This window comes from Prionailurus bengalensis, chromosome D3, assembly GCF_016509475.1.
Source record: "Prionailurus bengalensis isolate Pbe53 chromosome D3, Fcat_Pben_1.1_paternal_pri, whole genome shotgun sequence".
In the NCBI taxonomy this organism is placed as follows: Eukaryota; Metazoa; Chordata; class Mammalia; order Carnivora; family Felidae; genus Prionailurus; species Prionailurus bengalensis.
Window position 1 is genome coordinate 13,104,857 of NC_057356.1, and position 23,704 is coordinate 13,128,560.

Sequence of the window (23,704 nt, forward strand, 5' to 3'; positions counted from 1 at the left end):
AAATTGAAAAGTACTTGAAAAATATAAAGCCCACAAAGTAAATTTTGGCTGAACTGCACAAGGACAAAAATTTACATGTTATAAGAAGATTGTTTTTTTTAAATAAATCAGGAATGTTAAAATATGACTGGGAATATAATAAACTAGAACCGTTCTAATTTTTTAATTAATTTACTCATAATTAAAGATAAAACTCAGGACTTCCAGTCAAGATGACATCAAAAATTGTTTTGAACACCCACCTTGTTGCATAAACACAACAATCATAGATAAAATACAGAAAGAGAAATTTAAAAGGCATAGCTTAAAAAAAATTTTTTTTTAATTTAAAAATAAAAGGCATGGTTACACTTAAAAAAAAAAAAAAAAAAAAAAAAAAGACAAACACCTCCACCAAACAGAAACACACAACAATAAGAGGGGCTGGAGCTGTGAACCTGCTACGGTCTGATTTTAGAAGGGTAGCAGGGAGGCCTAGACTTCAGACCCTGTAAGAACGGGAATGAAAAAGGCCCACTCAGGATGAGAGCCTAGAGTCAAAACTGGGCTGAAAAAGAACTGCTGCTAACAGCTACCCGGACGGTAAGTAAGCTGTGTGCATGGGAAGTGCGGCTTTTAAGTCGAGCACCTAGAAAAGTTAGACTACACACGACATAACACTAGGGCCTAGGCCACACCACTCAGTCGCCTAGCCAAGAGTACAAAGATACACCCAGTATCATAGAGGGGCAGGTGCTCCAACCTGCCAATCTAAGATCTGGTTTTGGAAGGGGGGACCCAGTCAGGAGAGCCACTTAAGAACACCTGCAAAACCACCGATAAGAAGGGGCTGTGGGGGGCGGAGGGACTTGACAGTCAGGTTGTACCACAACATATGAAGAAAACTAGTAAGTCTACAAATACAGCAACCAAAATATGCAATCCCTCCAAACAAAATAGAATCAGAAAAGTCTGGAAGATGCGTGCAAATAGTATGTTTAATAGTTCCTAAAAGATAAACAAACATAAGAAAAGTTATTAAATTTCTTTTATAAAAGGATAAAAACCATGAGGGGCGCCTGGGTGGCGCAGTCGGTTAAGCGTCCGACTTCAGCCAGGTCACGATCTCGCGGTCCGTGAGTTCGAGCCCCGCGTCAGGCTCTGGGCTGATGGCTCAGGGGCTGGAGCCTGTTTCCGATTCTGTGTCTCCCTCTCTCTCTGCCCCTCCCCCGTTCATGCTCTGTCTCTCTCTGTCCCAAAAATAAATAAAGTTGAAAAAAAAAAATTTAAAAACCATGAAACAAGCAAAAGTGAAACCAGATTAGGTGGAAATGAGAAAATCAATTTAGAAAGCTTGAAAATAAATTTTTGAAATTTAAAACAAGCACTAAAATTGAAAATTCAATAGAAGGGGTGAAGTTTAAACGGGAAAAACTGAAAAGGAATTAAGGAACTAGAATAATGAATTTAACTAGGATGTGGCAGAGGTAAAGAATTTTTTAAAAATACACATATAAAGGACAGATAAAGAGGCTCCAAAATGTATTTAACCGCAGTTTCAGAACAAGTAAAGCAATCGCAAGAGATTGGCCTTACATCAGAAAAGAGAATACGACCGAATCACGTATTACCCAGATAGATGAATTAATGTTAACAAATTTACATAAAGGGGACACTGTAAAGTAACATGTAATCTAACTTTCAAGTGGCAAGGAAAAAAATGTTAATTCATTTAACCTAATTTTTAAATTATATTTTGAAAGTTTTGTTTCTGTTTTTTTGTATAACTCCCATGCTACCCCAGAACACCACAGAGATCTTCCAGGTGGTTCCACAGAGCAAAGCTGACATGGAGGGCCAATAAATAAGGTGCAATTAACAAAAGAGTCTAACTGGCCCAGTCTTCGGCTGCAACTCAACAGCCCTTGAAATTCAGTTTCTATGCCCAGAGAAATGAGGCATGAGATGAGAGTGCTTTTCTTTTGAAAACTGTGGTAAAAACTTGGGACTGGGGCAGAAGACTACCAGAATAGTGGACTGCAGGACTGAGTAATAGAATTCCCAACAAAGAATACAATTTCTGGTTAACTTACATCACATATATAAACCAAAAGCCAAACTAGTGCTATAACAAATTACTCAATCAAAAACGCCTACTGGGGCGCCTGGGTGGCGCAGTAGGTTAAGCGTCCGACTTCAGCCAGGTCACGATCTCGCGGCCCGTGAATTCGAGCCCCGCGTCAGGCTCTGGGCCGATGGCTCGGAGCCTGGAGCCTGTTTCCGATTCTGTGTCTCCCTCTCTCTCTGACCCTCCCCCGTTCATGCTCTGTCTCTCTCTGTCCCAAAAATAAAATAAACGTTGAAAAAAAAAATTAAAAAAAAAAAAACGCCTATTAACTCTTCTCTCTAAGTTGAAAATAAGTAGTCAGAAAAGGAATAATGCTGACAAGGGAGGCTACATTTACACTATGAAGTTTAAGTCTCTTTTTGGTAGTTCAGCTAACTATATGGCTGAAGAATCCATGATTTTATCTGAACTGGTCAAGATACACAACTGGTTAAAGTTTTCTGTGTTGTAGTGGAAATACTAAATTAATCAAAGGGCATTAATTTTAGTTTACGCAGACCTGGCTTCAAACAACTGTATTTTATTTATAATGATTATTACAAAATAATCATTTATTTTGATGAGAATATATTTCTTTAGGAGTCTTTCAAAGATACAGCACAGTTTAAAAAGTAACCACACAGGGGCGCCTGGGTGGCTCAGTTGGTTAAGCATCTGACTTCAGCTCAGGTGATGATCTCGCAGTCCGTGAGTTCGAGGCCCACGCCGGGCTCTGAGCTGACAGCTCAGAGCCTGTAGCCTGTAGCCTGTTTCAGATTCTGTGTCTGTTTCTCTGACCCTCCCCCGTTCATGCTCTGTCTGTCTCTGTCTCAAAAATAAATAAACATTTAAAAAAATAAATAAATAAATAAAAAATAAAAAAAAAAGTAACCACACAAATCGGAAACACAAACTATAAACAGAACATCAGTTCAGCAACCCTGCAAGACAAAGTATATTCTTTGCTGGTGATAAACAGCATATTCACTCTACTTCAGTCCAAATCTCCACCCAGGTGATCCATAAATTTGCCTGGAGTTCTAGTGGATGACAACGCGGCCAACGACACGCAGCCTACCTGGGGACGCAGCGGAGGGGCTGGCCTCATAGCTAGAGTACAGCTCAGGCAGCATCTATCTGACGGTAGGAGAAACACACCACGTGCTTTTTAGTTATCTGCAAAAGTCAGTGGGCCTTTAGCTTGCGGCCACAAGAAACTCTTATCTCTGTTCTCTGCTTTATCTCTTTGTCCATTCTTCAGTCATTTAGCACAACCACTACTCTATTTTCATCAGGAAGATGTTCTTCTTGGATAAAAATGGGAGCTCCAACTGCTTCAAAAGCAGTTAATTCACCAGCTGCTAGCTAAAACCATAAAAATTAGAAAGCAACACTTTATGATTCTTTAATAAAAGGAAGATAACATTTCAAATTGGCATTTACCACCCAGCAATCCATCCTCTTTTATAAAAAGCAAAAAAAACCAAAAAACAAAAAGCAAAACAAAAAAAAAAAAACAATTAACAAGTTCACATAAAAGCAATCACTCTGATAGAAAATTTTTACATAAGAGAACACTTGGACAATGCCTATGAAATCACACATTCATTAACAATACGAAATACCCTCAACAGTGTTTGACAGATAACCCAAACACGAGTTGTTATGTGTTACTTTTCTTCCACACACCAAGAATCCAAGAACTTTAATGAATGCAAAAAGAAAAGAAAAAAAGTATTAAAGAACTAAACCATAAAAAAAAAAAAAAAAAAGAATTAGGCCATTTCATCTTTTCTCCGACTTTGGCCTGAAATGTACAATCTTACATCACAGCCTGACCTTAACCTTAATCTGTCTTTCCTTCCCCTCCTTGACTTAAAACTCAATGTTCAAGTAACCCAAGAGTATTCAAGGTATCCTGTGTATGTTATATACTCAAAAACAAAAACCATGCCTTTTATGCTATGTTGTCAGCTTTGCGTGGCTTCTCCTTACTCCCTGCCTAGTGAAATCCTAGTCTTTAAAGGCAATAGGTCCCACCTACTTGTGCAAAGCTTCCATCCATAACCAAGTAGAATAAATTGCTTTCACTCCTATGAGCCCACATTGAAATACAGGCCTGCCTCTGCACACTGAGACTTGCCTGACAACCTCACTCATGGAGCTGAGGGCCCAGAGTCTTTCAACCAGAAAACATCCTGAATGTTAGTTATTGTCATCACTTAATTTGATAGTTAACCTCTTTCTTGTGTCAGTCATCCTGCCTCCAACGCCTCCTCTAGACTAAGAGCTCCTTAAAGGCAGGACCTCAAGAAATGCCTCTTACAATCACAGCTCTCCACATAATAAGCATGCAAAAACTGTCTGATGAATAATAAAAACTGAATGCATGAACACGCTTTAAGAAAATTAGTAAAATGAATTACAGCCATAGCTTTAGATAGAGACACAGATTCTAAGAAACATAAGACTTTGAGTACAATTACACAAAGTTAAGGTCTCCTACTACCTCTCTTTAGGTCCTTATTCCCACCCTCTCTGCCCCTAGGAACTAGCAAAAACTATGTATCTACAGTTTGATACACTGACTTGGACCCCGTAAAGAGGTCTGATCCATTCAGAGAAGAAGCCATCATCTACTGATCTGCTGCTCTTCCTCTAAGCTCTAAGCCTCCCAAACTGGCCATCTAACCACTCCCTTCCCTGTGCAGTCCCATCTATGCCCTCGTCTCTTCCATATGCTCTCTATGGGCTTTTACACAAGAGGGCAGACCCATTTTATATAACACTAGCCCGCCACAAAAACAGGTGTTATCCTCGAAGCAAATTTTGATTTTTAGATTTCAAAAACATAATCTTAGCCATCTCTATCTAAGAAAGTGGAGAAAAGACTTTACATAAAAGTGGCACAGGTTTCACACACTTTATGTTCATGTCAAACAGCTTTTCCTCGAACAATAAACACCCGCATCTGCAGAACACGCTAAGCCCTTATCTAGAGGAACGAAACTTTAAACTGTGTCACCCTTGAGGTTTACGGAAGCTGCTAATCTGACTTTGAAGCATTCTCTCTCAGAAAATACTTTCATCAAACGCCTAAATTTGTACTTTGAATAAGCGTGTAAAAGCACTAGCACTTGACTGTCCTAAAGCACTTTCAGAAAATAGCTCCCATTTGGTTAAACAGTCATCAAATTTTAAGACTGGAACTTCATACTTACTAAACGCTTTTTTTTTTTAATTCAAACATGTAACATGGAATAGGAAAAATAATATTTTAGTCCAGTATCAAATCCTACCCTTGCCCACATCCCCCAAAATAAGGAAATATATTTGCCCTCATATCATACTTGCAACATTTAGGAAGCTAATCACCTAAAACGACTATCTTTACACAGTAAAGGGCATTAATTAGAAAATTATATTCCTTCCTTAGAAGGTTCAAGACTATACGAACATTTTCTATCCCAGATTGTGTCTTCTAAGTACTATCATTTAAATCAGCAGTAAGCCAAATTACTTTGTTATAGTTCAAATAGAAGAGAAGAAAACATTTTAAACACCCTATTTAAAGAATCATATGTGATTAAATTCACTTACTAATGTAAGATTGTTTGATAAAGTGACACAATCCTCTGCCTTTTTAAGTGTCTCATTTCCTTCTGAGACCAGAAAAAAAAGCAATGGCAGCCATTCAACATTTCCAAGGCACTTTTGTACTTTTGACAATGTTAACAATTTCATACGTTTTAGCCACCTTTCTCATCACATACTGTATAAATGATGCTAAACGAAGACATCAGTTACATTCACAATAAACTGTCACACCTATTAGTAAAACACCATTTGTAGTTTGGTGAGAGAAACAGGTGAAGAAAAATAATTTTGCTTATCGGGTCTAAATTGTAAAACTCATGGGAATTCATTCAACCAGCAATTGTTCAACTATTGCTTAATAACTTAGCAGGCACTGTATGACTAGTATTAGGACTCTGTATGGAGACTGTCCTCAATACATCTATAGCCCACTGGGAGGGAAAGAAATACAGCAAGCAAACAGTTCTGGTACATAAAGCCCACGATAACATAAGTGATACTTATTAAGCACACTTCAAAGGCAGCACCCTCACTGAACCTCAATTTCCCATCAATAAATCTGAGTTGGTTTAATGATTAAAGATAAATGATGAAATGAGTAGTAGTCAGGAAGTTAAAGTTTTTTAAATAAAGGGCTGGAGGTAGAGAATATCATAAAAGTCCTTGTCACACAGCAGATATGATAGCTATTGCCATTATCATTTCAAGGGGTGGGTTGGCAAGTAAATGGACCCATCCTCTGAGTTTAAAATAAAAATCCAGTTTGAAGAGATGTTACAAAAGAACAGCCATCCTCAGAATTAGCTAGCAGATACATGTGCTTGCCTTGAAGCTGCTGGTGAGACTCCACACTGCCACAGAACACGCACGGCCCCCACAAAGAGTACCAGGTCAGGGGCACCTGGGCGGCTCAGTCAGTTAAGCGTCCAACTCTTGGTTTCAGCCCAAGTCATGATCAACGGGAGACTGGGATTCTCTCTCCCTCTCTCCCTTCCCCTCTCTTGCTTGTGCACTTTCTCTCTCTCTACTGCTCTCTCAAAATAAATTCTTAAAACTTTTTAAAATGTTGTTTTAAAAAAAGAGTGGTGCACCTGGGTGGCTCAGTTGGTTGAGTGTCCAACTTCAACTCAGATCGTGATCCCACGGTTCGTGAATTCGAGCCCCCCATCAAGCTCCATGCTGACAGTGCAGAGCCTGCTTGGGATTCTCTCTCCTTCTCTCTGCCTCTGCCCCGCTCACACCCTCCCTCTCTCTCAAAAGTAAACAAAACATTGCAAGAAAAAGAAAAAGGAAAGAAAAGAAAAGAAAAAAGAAAGAGTATTGGATCGGCTACACATAATAATGCACATCCACTGGTTTGATACACAAGCCCTATGGCTTATCATAGGAGAGTATCTACCTCTACCTAAGTCCCAATTTTCTCTAACATATTCTATCCCAAATTGAAAACACCACTTGGAAATGTTATACACAGGAGGCATAAAGGAACAAACCTCCCAAGATGAAATCTGACAAGCATATTTTTATTTTAATACCATATATCTATCATATAAACCTTGCTCATCAAACGTATCCAAATCAGTGCTGGGATAATAAATCAAGAAACCTTGAGATGGATAGGTTTCCTTCCCTGGAAAAACCACAAGGAAGAGGAAAAGAATAAAAATAGACAATACAACAGAGAAATATAAATGATACGTAAATGGATCAACATCATAAAATACTTTATTTTTTAACAGCAATTCCAATATTCTATATATCTAAAATCTGTACATAAAGAAGGTAACTTTGGTACAGAGTCACCAGCGTTATTAACATACTTAGTAACACATATGAAGCACAAGACACCAACCAACATCAACCAGGAGGTAATGAACTTGAGGGGATCTGCCCTAGAGAGCTCCAACTCCCCACAGCTGTACACAGTTTCAGAAGCACATGTACAGGTGCTTATTCTAGACCATCCAAAGCTTTCTGCAAATCTCAAACGGATAAGGTGACCTAAAAAAGTTGAGAGCCACTCATTTAAGACTGTAAGTTTCCAACATTCCTAATATTACTTTTCCTTGAAAATGAACAATACAATAAGAAAATAAGTTGTAAGAATTACGTTAAGAATAAGGCTAAAATAAGTCATCATCAAAACTCTGTGGAAATCTTTTTACAGCATAAAAGAAGTAAGGTTTATTCTATTTGTAAGCTGTAAATTTGAAAATTTTAAGTTTTAGGGAACTAAACTAGCTTTATAAAACAGATGTTGTTGCCTGTGTCATTTAATGAATTCAAGTCACATTCCTAGAAGACAATATAGCCATCTGATGAGTTCAGCGTCAATGGAATGAGCCAAATCCACACAACAGCATTTTACAAAAATAATCAGTGGTTTAAAGCAGGGCATGTGCAAAATTCCTGAAATAACACATACATAATTCACTGCCAAACTCAGATCAATTCAAAATCTGCAGAGGCAAGAAGCATTATTATGGCTCTGAAATCCATATTCAGTAAGGCTGTGTTCAGAAAGTTTCATTTCAATTTCAAGAAAATAAATGACTAGAGAAGCTCAATAGTGATTTTGGCAGATACCAGTTCCCTTCGTTCAAAGCAGAATCGTTTTACATAGCTTAAGATTTTTTAAAAGATAAAGAAAAACACCAATTTCCAGGACCTAAGTCCTGACTTTAAGGATAAAATGCCCTCTACTTGAGGAATACAACACTGTGTTTTCTCAAGTATTATGGCCATCCAGACAACAGTCAGAGGTCAAGGAGCACAATGGAAAAGGGAAAAGCACAGTCTTACTAGAGATCGGGCTGCAATTCTGGCTCTGCCGCTAACAAACTGTATGCCTCTGAGCAAGTGACTTCACTTCTCTGCGCTTGGCTGACTCACTCTACACAGCCCAAGGCCATGAGGCACAAGGAACCCCTAATTTCCCCAAAAAGCCACCAACCCCGCACCATCACACAGCCTCCTGAGTTCTTCATCGCCAGTATCTTGCCACAGATTCACTCCTCAGTAAGGCAATTTTAGTGCTTAAGAAAAATTCACATTCCTTCTCACAAAAGACTTGGGAGTGAATGGAAAGTCAGGAGATTTCTTCAAAATATATGAACATCTTGCAAAAGGATGAAAGAAAGAAATTGCAAAGTTTTACAAAAGCACTGCTGTTCTTGGCAGGCCCACTGCTAAGTACCTGGACCCAGAGGAATGGGCTTTGTTAAAACTTTTCAGATACATTTCACAACTGTTTTCTACAAAAATCTACAGACTAAAGGTAGTCTGCATCTACTCACCTGACAAAAAGGGTTGGGGGATGTGGGATTGGGGAGGGTTGGACTCAAATGAGTGGCTCCAAACCACATTCCTCTGAACTGTCAGGCTCTTGAAAGTGCCTCACAGGTCTCAGGACAAACTTCACACCACCTTCAAAGCAGGAAGAGCAGCAGTTTTATTGTTTTATGTATGCTTTAGCTTTCCATGTAAGGTAAAACCGCATGTTAAGAAAAGAGACAACAGGCCTAAAATGGAGTCACTTGTGCTGAGCCCACATCACCTAACCAAGGCTTAATTCCTAATTTAGGGGTAATTTCAGCCTCTCCCAGGAACGAAATCTCAACCAGTCAGTCTGGAATTACTGGTCGCCACTAATGAGGTATTCTGCCTGACAGTCCTCTGCCATCCACCAGAGAAAGATGACTTCCCTGAAACAATCAGCTCTTTGCTAGAATAACTGCCTTGTCTCACCTCCTGCCTACAAAGTCTTCCATTTTGTACAACTCTTCAAAGATCCTTTCTATCTGCTAGATGGGATGCTGTCCGATTCATGGCTCACTGAATAAAGCCAATGAGATCTTTAAAATTTACTCCATTGAAGTTTTTAACACATGTAAGCATTCCATGTAAGATTTGGTTTTACAAGTAGGTTCTGCTGACACACGTTTGCAAATGATGTGCAAAAATAAATAGTCCTTAAAGTTCTAACATTCAGTAAGTTTACGACTATCAAATGAAATGGAATTGGACAATAAAGTGAAATTTATTTTATAGAAACTTGCTTTGCAGTACATACACTAACAGGCTACATCGATTTAATACTGTAAGAGATACCTGACATTACTTGTCATCCTGGTGTGGTGCTACCTGTAAAAGTTAATTAAAAGCGTCAACATAATTCAAAGAGTGGCCAAAACATAGATGCATTTCTTTATGAAATGTTAAGCCTCTTATTGAAACTCATCCTTTCAATCAGAACTGAGAAAAATAAGTTTAAAATGTTAAAAATTCAAAAGCCCGGCATTATAATTACAAGGACCCCACTAAACTGTAAATCTTTATAGCACAGGAACTTCCAAAAACAACACAGACAAGGATGGATGGATGGATGGATGGATGATTAAAATGCAAGTGCCAATAAGTACAGAATAAAGACATTTAGCATTATGGTATATGATATTTAAAACCAAACTTTGAAAGAAACTTTATAACTTGAAAATTATAGATATATTAAATAAAGTATTTGACAGGAACAGGTAAAAGGGGAGTGGGAAGAGAGAGATAGGCTTGGTAATTCATTCCATATTTCATGAACACAATTTTATTCCACGAAAAGAATTCCTAATTGACAGAATTCATTCTACAAAATATAAACACTGTAAATTTCAAAATTCTTCTATATCAAAAAGAATTTTCAGTCCTACAGCTGAAGCATTGAATATACACAACCATAGTTTCCAACTGTAGTACTAAGATTTATCTACACATCCTCAAAGACAAATAACGTAAGAAATTCACAATACTTTTAAAGGTGTGTAAGAAAACCTAATAAGCATTTAGCCTTTCCTTAACAATAGATCCAAACAATCATGCTCACTTCCTTACATCTACAGCTGGAAATTAAATTCACATGGCTAACTTCACTAATGGTGGCATATGATGGGAGCAGAAAACACAGATAATGGAAGGTTTGCACCAACACATGACAACAGCTGTAGTTATTTACAAACTGATGAAATTTCCAAATAAAAAAAGAACCCAAAGGAACCTAACATATGTTTCCAAATAAGCATGATGTCAGAGAATTATACCATTACATTTATCCCCAGAATTAAAAGCACACCTTGAACAAAGGTAACATCTAAAATGTTATTTTCATTTGGTTCTAAAAGGAAATCCTACCAGAAAACCAACAAGAAAGTCAGATATAGAAATACATGCTGTTTAATTTCTCTACACCTCTTTTAAGAACTTTATCTAATATGGTTAGAATCCTAACATCCCTACAATCTAATTATTGGTGAAGTTAGTATTAATTTACAAACAAATTGCTCTAAATTTTTTTAAAAAAATTTTTTATAATGTTTATTTAGTTTTGAGAGAGAGACAGAGCACGAGCGGGGGAGGGGCAGCGAGAGAGGGAGACACAGAATCCCAAGCAGGCACCAGGCTCTACTCACAGAACTGTGAGATCAGGACCTGGGCCCAAGTCAGACACTTAACCGACTGAGCCACCCAGGCACTACTCTAAGTTTTTTCAAAGAAAATTGACAGATGAAAGGAAGAATATACAGAAGAACTTTGGTAGTGATCGACTTAAAGTTTTTAGTTTCAACCATTCCAGATGTACAGAAAAGGGCCACCATGAAAATGTAGTCCAGGCAACTTTGCAGAGGCTAGAATGTGAGCAGCAGGCCCTGCCACAGGCCGGTGAAAGGAAGCAGTCACTTCACTTGCAAATGAGCCCAACAGGTGGGTTTGTGTATTTTGTTGTCTTTGTTTATCCTTCTCTACTAGTTGTCTGAGAACACAGTAACTTCCCTGAAGCTATTGTTTTAAAGCTTTTCTTCTGACAGATATGGACATTAAAAAGCAGCCAAGTGCTACAGCTGGTGGTAAAAGTGAAGAGGTTTAAGGAATGACTAGTGTTAGCCAAAAGGACAAGGGAGGAAAGTCATCGGGGATGACTCTGACTTATAAATGGAACCAGTGACCATATGCTTAGTCAGAAACAAGAAAAAAGCCATCTGCAAAAATATTTTTGGTGAGTGGTCCAGCGGGGCAAAAATTATATTTTGCGAAGGAAAATTTTATGTCATAATGGTATTCACAAAACTGGGACTTTTGGAAGATGTCAAGATGCATCTCTTCCAAATGTCAATCGTGTGCTAGCCCACAATAATCTAGTGATTTGCTTCCAAAGTTAACCTACCTCACAGTTTCTGCATACAAACATATTCAGATTTTCTGGACTGTGATCTAGAAATCTACTTTGAGAGAGAACTTACCAAAACCTTACTTACACACCGTAAACGCCCTTGTGATTTAGATCAGCTGCTGAAGAGTCAGCAACTGTCTTCACTCCTGGATGACAGCCAACACAGAATGCATGGAAAGATTCAGATTCAGCATGGAAAGTGAACTGCTGCTTTCTGTGTTGGCTCATCTGGGAGTAGCTATTGCCTAGCAAGAACCTTCCCACCTAGGAAGAACTTTCCCACCTGGGAAAGACTGCTGTCTCAGGAGCGGTGCTACAAATGGCTCAAAACAATAGTCTTCTTTTTCAGGGAATAGATGTTCTGACTCCTAAATTATAAACTTTAACCAACTACCTTGCCTCTAGTATGTATCTAGGTGTCTGACCACTGCCCTGGCTTTTAATACAGAGCCTTGCCTCATTCCCCACTATAAGCTCCCCTAGTCACTACCTCTTCCTTATCTTGCTCTCCATCATGTGTCTTCCTTTGTTCTACCCCTATTCCTACTTCATTTCAACTCACTGTATTCCCCACACTTGGCTCCCGCTCTTACTCCTAGACTTTACCTGTCTCGTGTGTGGATCCCAGTTTGCTATCTCACTTTCACAGGTAACCCAGCCAGAGCCCAAGACCAACTGGCAGAGGACAGGATGCGATCCTTTTCAGAATATATGAAATGGCTAAGATAAAGGCTAGAAATAATTTACCATCGCTAGAAAAAGTAGCAGTGTGTTGCTTGGTGATGATCTCAGTTGGTATTCACAAACACTGCGTCTTCACTGTCTCTTCTCAGGGCTACTACCCAGGACACTATCAGTGAGTGGAAAGGGACTCACTGCACATGTCCTCCTACATTACCCAATTACACATGTGACCTGCCTTCTGGGACGCATGGGTTGGGTCTCACGTAGCTGCCAAAGTTTAATCAGAACCAAGAAAGCAGTCATGGAAATAGCAAAGGTACCAGTAAAGGAAGAGAGGAGTCAGACTTTACCTCCATCAGTTCGTTCTAGAGTTCTGGCCTCACAAGCACTTCAAATGTCAGTTAAAAGTACATTCCAATAATGCACAGAAAATGAGATGACACTTCAAAAAGATGTACTGTAAAAACAAAAAAATGTTTCCCCACGTCATTGTTTTCTTCTTTTCTCCTAGTTTCTTTTCACTTAGTGACACTCAGATAAGACTAAGTCTCTTCTAGTCAGCTACTTGGGACCAAAGACATAGGTTATCACTAGATTCCTTCAAGCTACCCACGAAGGAAAGAAACACAAATGGTCACTCCCCACCCACCTCCCATGAGAATCACTTTCTCCACAGATCTGCCAAAACAAAGAAGGATCTTTTGAGAAGAGCTCCTTTCCTAGCCATTCCCACTCTGGCTCCCCTTCCCTACTTTCTCCCACCACAAGAGGGAAGAAACTCTGGGCTACCAATTCCATTAAGAAGAAACCGGGCAATCAGACAACAAAAAGAAATCAAAGGCATACAAATTGGCAAGGAAGAATTCAAACATTCACTCTTTGCAGACAACATGACACTCTTAAGTGGAAAACCCAAAAGACCACCAAAAAACCGTCAGAACAGATACATGAATTCAGCAAAGTCACAGATTATAAAAGCAATGTACAGAAATTGGATGCATTTCTATTCACCAATAATGAAGCAGCAGAAAGAGAAATCAAGGAATTGATCCCATTTACACTTGCACCAAAAATTGTAAGGTACCTAGGAATAAACCGACCCATAGAGGTAAAAGATCTGTACGCTGAAAACTATAGAAAGCTTATGAAAGAAACTGAAAAAGACACAAAGAAAGGGAAAAACATTCCATGCTCATGGAATGGAAGAACAAACATTGTTAAAATGTCTACACTCCCCCAAGCAATCTACATATTCAATGCAATCCCTATCAAATAACACCAGCATTCTTTACAGAGCTAGAACAAACAACCCTAAAATTTGTATGAAACCAGAAAAGACCCCAAATAGCCCAAAACAATCCTGAAAAAGAAAACCAAAGCTGGAGACATCACAATTTCCGGACTTCAAACTGTATTACAAAGCTATATTCATCAAGACAGTATGGTACTGGCACAAGAACAGACACACAGATCAACGGAACAAAACGGGGAACCCAGAAATGGACCCCCAAATGTATGGCCAACAAATCTTCAACAAACCAGAGATGAATATCCAATGGAAGAAAAGACAGTCTCTTCAGCAAATGGTGTTGGGAAAACTGAACAGTGACATGCAGAAGAATGAACCTGGATCACTTTCTCACACCACACACAAAAATAAACTCAAAATGGATGAAAGACCTAAATATAAGACAGGAAAGCATCAAAATCCTAGAGGAGAAAACAGGCAACAACCTCTTTGACTTTGGCTGCAGCAACTTCTTTTTCAACACGTCTCCAGAGGCAAGAGAAACAAAAGCAAAAATGAACTGTTGGGACCTCATCAAGATAAAAAGCTTCTGCCCAGCGAAGGCAACAATCAACAAAACTAAAAGGCAGCCTACAGAATGGGAGAAGACATTTGCAAATGACATATCCGATAAAGGCTTAGAATCTAAAATCTATAAAGAACTAATCAAACTTGGGGGCACCTGAGTGGCTCAGGCAGTTAAGTGTCTGACTTTGGCTCAGATCATGATCTTGCAGATGGTGAGTTCGAGCCCCGCACCAGGCTCTGTGCTGACAGCTCAGAGCCTGGAGCCTGCAGCCTGCTTCGGATTCTCTGTCTCCCTCTCTCTGTGTCCCTTCCCCACTCTTTCTTTCTCTCTCTCTCTCTCTCTCAAAAATAAACATAAAGAAAAAAATTGCTTTAGAAGTAATCAAACTCAACACCCAAAAAACAAAGAATCTAGTGAAGAAATGGGCAGAAGACATAAACACTTTTCCAAAGAAGACATCCAGATGACTAACAGACACATGGAAAAAATGCTCAACATCATTCATCATCAGGGAAATACAAACCAAAACTACAATGAGATACCACCTCACACCTGTCAGAGTGGCTAAAATTAACAACTCAGGAAACAACAGGTGTTGGTGAGGATGCAGAGAAAGAGGAACACTTTTGCACTGCTGGTAGGAATGCAACTAATGCAACCACTCTGGAAAAGAGTATGGAGGTTCCTCAAAAAATTAAACACGGAATCACTCTATGACCCAGCAACTGCACCACTAGGTATTTATACAAGGGATACAAAAATGCTAATTCAAAGCGGTACATGCACCCCAATGTTTATGGCACCACTATCAACAACAGCCAAATTATGGAAAGAGCCCAAATGTCCATTGACTGATGAATGGATAAAAAAGATGTGGGGTGTGTGTGTGTATTAAATGGAGTGTTACTCGGTGATCAAAAGGAATGAAACAGTGACATTTTGTAACAACATGGATGGATCTAGAGCGTATTATGATAAGCAAAATAGGTCAGTCAGAAAAAGACAAGTATCGTAAGATTTCACTCATGTGGAATTTAAGAAACAAAACAGATGCACATAGGGGAAAGGAAGGGAAAATAAAATAAAAACAGAGAGGGAGGCAAACTATAAGAGGATCTTAAATGCAGAGAACAGAGGGTTGCTGGAGGGGAGGTGGGGGGGGGCTAAGCGGGTGATGGGTATCAAGGAGGGCACTGGTTGCAATGAGCACTGGGTGTTATATGTAAGTGACGAATCACTGAATTCTACTCCTGAAACCATTACTACACTGCATGTTAACTAACTTGGATCTAGATAGATAGATAGACAGACAGACTGACAGATAAATGCAAGTTTACTTTCATTTTTTTTTTTTTTTACAGGGCCCCTCCCTGGGTGGCTCAGCCAGTTAAGCATCTGACTCTTGATTTCGGCTCAGTCATGATCCTGCACCACAGAGCCTGCTTGGGATTCTCTCTCTCTCTCCCTAGGCCCCTCCCCTGCTCTCTCTCAAAATAAATAAATAAACTTGAAAAATTATTTTAAAAAATTAAAAATTTTAAAATTACGTTTCTAAAATGGGGGAAAAAAAGAAATTGGGTTACAGACAAAATTATAAAAAAAGTATGTTTTCATTAATGGCCACCAATCTAACTGATCTGAGACTAACCTCAATTATTTTCCTAACTTGTCCTTTCATAATTCAAATCAATCTTCTGCCTTCCTGGAACCTGAAAAAGCAATGATACTTCCTGTTTTAAGGAAATAGAAGTATAAGCTTCATCACTGGGATAATCATAACCTCACATATTAAATCTCCCTGAAATATATATAGCATGCATGTTTTCCTTTTTGAAGAATTTAAATTATACTGCATATGGGGCACCAGGGTGGCTCAGTCAGTTAAGCGTCCAACTCTTGATTTTGGTTCAAGCCATGATCTCACAGTCTGCGAGTTCGAGCCCCACATTGGGGTCCATACTGACAGTGTGGAGGCTATTTAGGATTCTGTGTGTCCCTCCCCTGCTTATTCTCTCTCTTAAAATAAACTTTAAAAAGTAAAATAAAAAATAAAACTAAACATACTGCATAGTTTAAAAACTCGTTTTTTGTATTTTTTTAGTTGCAGAAGGAAAACATGAAACTTGAAACAGCAATGGAAAGAGAAAATTAAGAAAGCTACCTTGGGGCACCTGGGTGGCTCAGTCAGTTAAGCGTCCGACTCCTTGTCTCGGCTCAGGTCACGATCTCATGGCTTATGAGTTCGAGCCCCACGTCAGGCTCCACAGTGACAGTGCAGAGCCTGCTATAGAGTCTCTCTCCCAATCTCCCAATCTCCCTCTGCCCCTCCCCCTCTCACTCTCTCTCTCCCAAAAATAAATAAACTTAAAAAAAAATTTTTTTAAGGGAAAAAAAAAAAAAAAAGCAAGCTACCAGCATTTACAGGATTACCTTCAACAGATATAGCCATAATTAGGTATTCTTGTATTTCCAAAGTTGCCAAGCATCAGAACAGCTAAAACCTTAACTTAGGCTCAAACAGAGCCCAGCAGTGCTTGTAATGAGCAGAGAAGGAATGATATTTCTTCACATGCAAGACAGAAATCATGGATACCAATACATTCAAGACTCATCAGTCTCAGAAATGAACATCTATCATTGAAGAGGGATGAATATAACTTACAGAAAGGGAAAAATATATAATGAGATGCAAAATTAGTTAAGGGCTATCAAGGACAGCCTGTCTTTTTTTTAACTGGCACTCTTCTCTTTATTATTAATTACCTGGGGGTCTAGAACATAAAGAAGTTGTTACTAAAGAAGTGATTCACGGGGCGCCTGGGTGGCGCAGTCGGTTAAGCGTCCGACTTCAGCCAGGTCACGATCTCGCGGTCCGTGAGTTCGAGCCCCGTGTCGGGCTCTGGGCTGATGGCTCAGAGCCTGGAGCCTGTTTCGGATTCTGTGTCTCCCTCTCTCTCTGCCCCTCCCCCATTCATGCTCTGTCTCTCTCTGTCCCAAAAATAAATAAACGTTGAAAAAAAAAAATTTAAAGAAGTGATTCACAACTGTATATGTATTCTTATTTAAACCTTCCAAAAGAACATAAAACAAAAATAAATCTGCCATCCTCTATACAACTCGCTACTGACCAAGTTAAAAAAGAAAATGTGTGTTCTTGCTAGACTTCATTGAATATGCCTTGTTTTTGTAGATTTAACTTTGGAATCACAATTTATGTAATTATAAAACAAGATTAAACTTTTATATAACTAATGTCTAAAATATCAAAAGTAAAATTAAACAAAGGCACCTCACTGTGTGACTAGTTAGTGACAAAACCACACAGAGAGGAATTACTGACGGTAAATAGGATATACACAAAAGACGACAACAACAAAAATCTGCAAAAATACATATATTCCAAATAGTCAACAACAACAAGCAGTACTGTTTGCAGTAATGATATCGTTGATAGTGGTGTTGTTATTCTAAAACTGTTATATTTATAGTACATGATAAAGCATATGAGAAACGGAGGTGCACAGAAGCAGTCTGGGCACAGGAGAAAGAAGATACAGAAATAAGAAATGGCATTAAGTAAAAATCCTACAGTCCTGAACCTGAACTGCTAAGCATTAGTATGAGTTATTGTATTCTTTATCTTAGAAAAAGGAAAAAGAAAGGACATGTATCTAGATTTGTTCACTGAAAAACCCTAGAAACAATGATTAATAGCAGAAAGAATCCCCAGTGCTCAGATTATGGTCTCTAAATGCTATATCCGCTTAAAGGAACCAGAATTCTTTGGCAAAATGGCTGATGGCAGATCTGGAGCAGAAATGTTCAAGATAAGTCTGGAATATCCTGTCATTCCAAAAAACAAGGAAAGTATCAATGACTTCTACAGTCATGTCAAAAGGACTCAGAAGCCATCTTAAATAGACTTCCACTGGCCCAAAGATGGAACAATTTAAACATCAAGAAGGGTAACAACTATAGTCAACTGAAACAATACGTTTAAACCCATGAATTCACAGTAACATTCAAGAATTTGAACTCGCGGGTCACTTTCAGAGGACTAGTTAACTATCACTCTATACAGTAAGGTTAACGTATATGAAGGTCTTTGGAAAGCGCTCTTCAAATGACAGTCATATCACACTTACCATTTCAATAATAACTCAAGTAAGATTCAAATATTCTAATTATAAAGGAAAAGGGACAAAATTAATTCATATAGTTTGTATGAAGAATAAAGCATCAAAAAATGATGATGATGATGGTGCTGCTGCTGCTGCTGTTGTTATTGTTACATGGTAAAAGTGTGATACAAAAAATGGAAATGTTAACCCCCTGCCCAAAAAAAGGCATCATATATATTTTATGCATTCCAATATATGTGTATAAATATATACGTGTATGTGTGTAGATATGTATGTCTTCATAAAATAAAATGTACCTATGCAAGAATTATCAGTATTTACAGGGAGTGCTCAGAGCCTAATGGCTTTTTAAATGTTTTTTTTTTTTTCAACGTTTATTTTATTTTTGGGACAGAGAGACAGAGCATGAACGGGGGAGGGGCAGAGAGAGAGGGAGACACAGAATCGGAAACAGGCTCCAGGCTCTGAGCCATCAGCCCAGAGCCCGACGCGGGGCTCAAACTCACGGACCGCGAGATCATGACCTGGCTGAAGTCGGACGCTTAACCGACTGCGCCACCCAGGCGCCCCGAGCCTAATGGCTTTTTAAACTGTCAACATTTTAGGTACCTATTACCAATAGACTTTTAAATACTGAAAGCATATTACAGATGGCAGACCTTCCTTAAAGGTTCTGATTCCTGAAAAAAAAATGTATAAACAAAGGAGATATACTTCAATATTCAACATCCTTTAATAACTTCTACTTTGGATTAATTCAGAACCCTAAGGCCACATTGAGGAAACTTTTAAACTGCCCACAGAAAAATCATATAGGCTAGGTTATTTCCTTTATAAACTATAGCTTTGTTTAAAAAAAAAAAAAAAGATTATTACTACAACTATGCCACATTATCAGTCTCTTGCCTCTTCTGATGCCTTGCCCAACTAACCATGACCACCCTACACTTTTTTGAAACACTAACTCAAAAATCACTGCTTTTCACCCAGTTTACATATTCTAACTCTACTATCCTCTACCATGCTTTTCTTCTTAAGTATTTTTCTTACTATTCCTCACTGCTTCCTATCCACTGCTGAAGGAGTGGTCAATCAGTTCCAGACCCACTTACATGGTCCCAAGACCAAAATAAAACCAAGACAATACTTCCTCAAATGATAGAGTCCTCAAACTGTGGTAAGCCCAGAAAGTTTCCAAGTGTGGTTCAACTATAATCTAAGCTCTCAATGCTAATAACATTTAACCATGGCTGAACTAAAGTTAGACTTCCTCCTGAAATAACTTTTCTAAAAGCACTAAGAAAGTTATTTTCTCCCTAAATTTTTCTAATGTTATATGGACAGTCGAATGCCACAAACTACTCTAAGTCAATTTCAGTGAAGTCAAACTCACATGCCTTCCTTTCCTGCTGCAACCTAGGCATTCCATGAGCCATACACCATTGCAGCAAGGCAGGGAGGCAGGTTTAATCTAAAGAACAAATCCCATAAGCATGCTGAGTTAGCAAAGGCACCTACAAATGATTTCCAATCACCACAACAGCACACATTCTCTAGACCACATTCAAGGGTCAGAATCTTCAGTGAAATCATTTCAGAATAGAGTATACCTTCGATTGCATATCTGGAACTTCAACTACATTAAGGAAAATACACAGTTTTGAAATCATGCCACATTTACATTGCTAAAGAAAATCACAAAAAATGCTAGGCAAATGGTATTAATGATATTCTTACTGCTTCCAAACCTCTGAGACCATTTAGTAAACGTTTACTGAATGAACTGCCTTATTTCATGGAATATATATCGTATCTAAAATTACTTAACATCAATCCAAAATAAAATAAACAGCCCAAAATCACTCATACAAGAAACCAACATATGCGTACATGATGTTTCTATAATGGTATCATAGGGCCCTAAAATCCAACCACAAGTCCTTCAGGGAAAATGCAAATGTTCTGTAGAGCACCTGACATTCACTGCACAAATACACTACAAAAAGCCACCAAGGACTGTAAAATCCAAAATTGGCACAATTAATCTATCCCATTTATTTTTAGCACACAAGCAGAACTATAACAAAATAAACCTCCACAAATCCTGCCTGCACCTAGAAAAAATGTAAATAGTAAACTGGCAAGATCATGAATACAGAAACCTCTAAATAAAGCTAATGGAAGTGGAGTGGCATTTATAAATGAAAGCTCATCAGGAGATCAAGATAAACCTTGTGAGAAGTAGATGTTGAAAAGCAGTCTTAGGTTTACCACATGAAGCTGTCAACTTGAAAAGCATAGGAAAACCATCAAGAAACCTAGTTTCCTAACATAATCAATAAATTCACTGCCATGTGAAAAAGGAAGAAAGGAAGAGAAGCACACAGAGAGAGAAGGGAGAGAAGTAAGGGGGGACTACTGGAGGGCTGGGGGAAAATGTCATGATACCCTTTTTAAGACCCCAACCAGATGAAGAAAACATCCTACCATATTCCTGCAATGGTCTTCTGTTACAATGCTTTCAGTGCCTCTTCCTTAAGATGGTGCCAGAAATAGCCTTTCTGCCATTTCCAGCCATTGTTGGTTCTGCACCTATACCAGCACTGTCCAATAGAACTTTTTGTGCTGATGGAAATGTTTTTATCTGCACTGGCCATCAAGGTAGCCCCTAGCCATATATGGCTATTAAGTACCTGAAATGTGTCATGTGACTGAGGATTTCAATATATCATTTCATTTAATCAATTAAAATTTAAAGAGGCATAAGGTGAGGCATAAACTCCCGGGGGGGGGGGGGGGGGGGGACATTTAAAGTATTATCTCTAAATATCAGCCACGTAGGCACCCAAAAACTAAGAGGCATACCCTGAAACTGATCTATACTCTGAGACAGATGAATTTGGGAGTTCAAAATAATTTTTATGGAAAAAAGAAATAATTTGATGATAATCCAGAAAGAGAAGCGACAAAAGAATAGAATACAAAAATAAATTGAGAAAGTTCCAAAATTTTGCTCAGTTTAAACTTAAAAAAAAAAAATTGAAGTACTGGGGGGCACCTGGTTGGCCCAGTCGGGGGAGCATACAATCCTTTATGTCAGGGTTGTGAGTTCGAGCCCCATACTGGGTGCAGAGATTACTTTAAAATAAAAAAAAGTTTTTTAATAAATATTTAAATTTAAAAATAAATAAAAGTACTCATCAAAGGTCTCAAACTGCCAATCTCTACATCCCTAATATAAAAAGTTTCCTACTAAATTACACTACTGTGTATAGCTCATTTTAATCTTCCATTGCCCTCAGTTTAAAAACTTTGTTACACGTGACTCTGTTTGGTAGCATCTTCTGACAGTTTTGTGACATATTCTTAAGACCAAATAACTACTGAAATAAGTTGACACAATGAAAAACAACTTTTTTTAAATGTTCATTAAATTATGTGTATACATACCGTTTTCTCTGAGAAAGTCAAATCTACCAGATAATCTAATTATACATTTGTAATTAAATTTTAAAGTTCACAAACAACATTCTCTTAGAAACCCATGAGATTAAGTTAGTGACTATTTAATATGTTTAAGTTAATTTGTGTAAATAATTAGAAGTGATACCATTATTTTCTTACTTGAACAAATAGAACTCAAGAACAAGAGACTCTGTCGTGGAAAATCATCAAAACTTCTGAGTATCAGAGAATTCAATCCTGCCATTTTCTTTTTTCTTTTCAGCCAAGTGTACTATGACAGTATTTCTTATAAGTTGGCCTTTCTACTAGGAAGTTTTTTAATCTGAGATCAAACAATTATAATGAAAATTATTCCATAAATACAGTACATATGGAGGAAATTAAATAAAATCTACTTCTACTACATAATACAGTATTCAAACAATCTTCTTTGGCTCATATAAACTGCCCCCCCACCCAAGGAAACCTTTAACCTACAGTCTGAGCAAAACACGTAAACAGAAAACACAATCAAATACTCCACTCTAATAATCTATTCATACAAAACAACGAGCTTTAAACAATATCAGGGATCTCAAGTGATTCCTAAAAATACACAGTCCTTACAGACAACAAAACCACAGCAGAAATGACACAGAGAGAATTATAACATAAGTTATCACCTTCCTTCTGAAACTAAAACTCCCAGTACAATCTCAGAAAAGTGGGGTTACGCTCAAGGCAACTCCTTGACATGCTGCCATTAGATCAAGATGATTGTCTTCTGGGATGTTGCTATGGCAATCAGAAATGGCTATCCTAAAAAGAAAAAAGCAACTACTATTGTCAATTATAGTCTCAATACTAGCATCTAAAAACTAATTCAATGCTGGAAGAAAAGCTGTTTTATAAATGAAGTATAAAGCCTACTGCTTCCATAATCTGCTTGGCCTGATGAACTTCCATAGTATAAACTGCGGTTCTCACTCTCCTTCAATAAACCAAGCAAGATACCTTCCCACCAATTCCTTTCACCAGGATGGAGGGACCAACGGACTAACAGATGTATGGGAAAGAGGACAAGAAGCAGAATAGGAAGGGAGGGAGGGCAGACCTCCCAGCTATATAAAAACAAACCAGGAGTTTTTACCTTTGAACTGCTTCCAAAACAAAAGCAAAGGCAAAGGCAAGTATGGAGGAATATTCAGGAGCTTAAAAAAAAATCAAAACACTAAAATTATTTGCAAGTTTTTCCTAAAGCGCTAAAGTTACTTTTTAACATTTCGTAATTTATTCTTCCAAATTCCTAAGTGTGAGGCTTCTGATTTACCTGAAAGTAATGATGACTACCCAAATAAGAGATCCTTTTATTTTAAGGAGCATGTTTCTGGAAGAGAGTTAATTTAGTTACAAGTTAGAAAAGCCAAGAAATGCTTTCTGAAATCTTTGTTCAAAAACCCAGAATTTAAAGTTCAAATCTAGTAAAACAGCATTACATCCATCATGTATAGACTCCCTGTATAACAACCCCCTCCACATATACACACACCCCTTACAGAAAAAAACTTTGAGGTGTCTTTAAAAGTATAATTAAGTCACATGGCAAAGTATATGGTTCCTCAGTGATGTAAACAACTCCACTGGATACAAAGTTCTGATACTTCTTTGTTTTTAATCAACAAGCCAGGTTAAATAACAACTACAAAATATAATATAATCC

General features: G+C 38.1%; 1 protein-coding gene and 1 long non-coding RNA gene across 3 annotated transcripts in view; one reads left to right on the forward strand and one right to left on the reverse strand.

Annotated features, from left to right (window-relative positions):
• MED13L (mediator complex subunit 13L) overlaps positions 1-23,704 on the reverse strand; it is a 306,114-nt gene that overhangs the window by 225,273 nt on the left and 57,137 nt on the right. The window lies entirely within an intron of this gene.
• Positions 17,094-17,530, forward strand: LOC122470264. Its single transcript, XR_006293875.1, has 2 exons — positions 17,094-17,199; positions 17,433-17,530. It is a non-coding gene; the product is annotated as an uncharacterized LOC122470264 (long non-coding RNA).